This window comes from Cryptomeria japonica, chromosome 3, assembly GCF_030272615.1.
Source record: "Cryptomeria japonica chromosome 3, Sugi_1.0, whole genome shotgun sequence".
Lineage (NCBI taxonomy): Eukaryota > Viridiplantae > Streptophyta > Pinopsida > Cupressales > Cupressaceae > Cryptomeria > Cryptomeria japonica.
The window spans coordinates 607,438,368-607,441,777 of record NC_081407.1 but is presented as its reverse complement, the minus strand read 5'-3'; positions in this window follow the sequence as shown (position 1 = coordinate 607,441,777).

The following is a 3,410-nucleotide window of genomic DNA, read 5'->3' as shown; positions in this document are numbered from 1 at the left end:
AAATCAAGGACAATGATTACGCTAAGTATGTCTAGGATAATGTTGTGTGTACAAGTGTTTTGCGGGGTCTATTGGCTTAGATCAGATGGAGCCAAAGATATGATGTGAGTATTGCTAGATAGAGGAGTTGCTCTCTCACAAATGGTGCCTATTGCCAGGTTTTCACCACTTACTTTTATTGCACCTTTTGACTTGTTTTTGATTGTTTTTATCTTTTTCTTGATTTTTGATTTATTTTTTTGTTTCACAAGGCACCTGTTTGCCAAGTTTTCACCCTAGTGACGATTTTTTGATACTTTTTAAAAAAAAATTTTTGCTTGATCCGTGCATTGGATGACTCAAGTGTAGAATTTATTCAAATGGATGTTGTTGGTTGGCTCATCAAGCACATCCCCTTTTGAATTTGATAATTGGTATGCTCCCAATCCATAAGCTAATATGATGACAAATGTTCCCAACCAGTTGGGTTCAAATTTTCCTTTCTTTTCTCAATCTTGTTGATTCTAAGTATTTTTCTTTAGAACTAGATCACCAATTTTGAATGCCCTTGGTATGACCTCGTGATTGTAACTTCAACATATTCTTTGTTGATATGCCTTGAGATGATCAAAGGCATGTTGGCGACATTCATATAGCAACTCTAGCTCTTGCAACCTATTGACTCGATAATCCTCATTTACACCTGAAGTGATGGAATCTCTACCTCAATAGGTAGGATAGCTTTTGATCCATACACCAATGAGTATGGTGTAGCTCATGTAGGTGTGCAGATACTTGCTCTATAAGCCCAAAGTGCAGGATTAAGTTGGACATGCCAATCTTTACCAGCATCATCCATTGTCTTTTTTAGGATTTTCCAGATTGTCTTGTCTGAGGCCTTTGCTTTGCTATTCCCTTGTGGATAATAAGGTATTGAAAAGTGATGTTGGATATGGAATCACTCACAAAGCTCTTGTACATCCCAATTCTTGAAAGGTCTTCCATTATCTATGATAATGGGACTAGGGATGTCATACCGACAGATGAGGTAATTCAGAATGAAGGAAGCTATTTGTTTGTCGGTCACTGTAGTCAATCAAACTGCCTCAATCCACTTGGTGAAGTACTCAGTGGTCATGATGATGAACTTGTGTCTACTTGATGAGGAAGGATGAATATTTCCCACTAGGTCAAGTCCACATTGATAGAAAGGCCAAGATGTAGTGAATGGTTGCAACTCTTGTGCTGGTGCATGTATGAGATTACCATGAATTTGACACTTAGGGCATTTCCTAGCAAATTGATATGACTCTTTTTCCATTATCATCCAATAATATCCCATCCTTTAAATTTTATTGGCAAGAGTAGGACCACTTGAATGCATACCGCAAATACCTTTGTGAAGCTCATGTAAGAAAGAGTCAGATTAGTTATGACTGAGGCATCAAAGAAGAGTAACATCAAGACCTCGACAATAAAGCGTATCCATGGTTAAGGTATAGTGGGCTGCTTGTTAGATAAAGCTTCATTTTTTGTTACGAGACAGGTTTGGTGGGAGGGTATTTTCTTTGAGGTAGGCATAGATCTTCCCGTATAAGGGAGAATCAAAACCGTTTAGGGCACAGATGACTTGGGATTCTGAATTGTCATAGGTCGGGGAAAACAATTGCTCCACTAGGAATTCATAGCGATTATGTTTATCTGGAATTTGAAGAAGCAAGGTGATAGTGGCCATTGTGTCAGTAACTTTATTGTTTAGCCTTGGAATCTACTCAAATGTGACGTGTACAAATTATTTCTTAAAATCATCCACTATGTATTTGTACGGTATCAACTTATCATCTTTCATCTAATAGTCATCATTGATTTGATTGATAACTAATTGAGAGTCATCATACACTTTCAGTTCTGTGATTTTCCATTTCACGACTACTTTGATACTTGTCACTAGAGCTTCATACTCGATGATATTATTAGTGTATGGGAACATCAATTTGTAGGATCTCAAAATTGTGTGTCCTTCTAGAGTGATGAACAAGATGCCAACACCTGATCCTTGTTGTGCATAAGATCCATCAAAGTATAGGGTCCATTACTTTGGTGCAACAATGAGCACATTCATATCTAGAAATTCCACTTGTAGTGGGTGTTTGTCTGGTAGAGGTGCTTCTGCCAGTTGATCTGCTATTGCTTGTCCTTTGATATCCCTTTGTTCTATATATTGAATGTCGAACTATCTTAGGATCATGACCCATTTTGCTAACCTCTCTATGAGAGCAGCTTTGTTGAGTAGATATTTTAGTGGGTCTATCTTTGCCACTATCTTGATAGTAAGAGCTAATATGTAGTGTCATAGCTTTTGGGAAGCGAATACTATAGCTAAGCAATCCTTTTCAATGAAAGTGTAATTGAATTCTTAGCAATTCAACATCCTAATAATGTAATAGATGGCTCTTTCCTTTCCTATTGAGTCCTCTTGTGCTAGGATGAGTGTCTTTCCTACTATTGGTGACACCAAGATAGGAAGGTTCATGAGATATTGCTTCACCTGATGGAATGACTCTGGACACTTGTCCTCCCATCTAAAAGGTACATTTTTTATGAAGTACATGGTTGAATGGGAGACATTTGTCTGCCAATTGAGCAATGAACCTTCTGATAGATTGTAGCCTTCCTTGAAGAGATCATAGCTCACTAATGTTCCTTGGAGGTAGCATTTCCATGATAGCCTGAGCCTTTGCTGAATCTACCTCTATGCTTTTTTCTGATACAATGTAGCCCAAGATTTTTCCGGATGTGACCCTGAAAACACACTTTTTAGGGTTCAATCTGACATTGAATTGCTCTAGTAGTTGAAAGCTTTTATCTAGGATGTCCAAGTGTTCTGCACATGTGAATGATTTGGCTAGCAAGTCATCTACATAATCCTCCATAAAAGTATGCATCATGTCATGGAAGATTGTTGTCATTTCTCTTTGATAGGTTGCACCAACATTTTTCAAGACAAAAGGCATGACATTCCAGTAGTATGTACCCCATGGACATGTGAATGTAGTTTTATCGTGACCTTCTGAACCTATCTTGATTTGGTTGTAACCTAAAAAACCATCCATGAGTGATAGCATCACGAGCCCTGCCGTGAGATCCACAATTGTATCAATGCTTGGTAAAGAAAAATCATCCTTCAGACAAGCCTTGTTGAGATCTCTAAAGTCTATACAAATCCTGATGATTTTATTTGGTTTGATACTGATACAATATTATAGATCCATTTGACATAGTCTATAGGTAAGATGAATCCTACATCTAGTAACCTCTTCAACTTTGCTTTAACCAATATGGCGACACGTGGGTTCATCTTAATTTTTTGTTTGACAAGTTTAGCTCCAGGAGCGATGGAAAAGTGATGCATGATGAGATTTGGATCTACC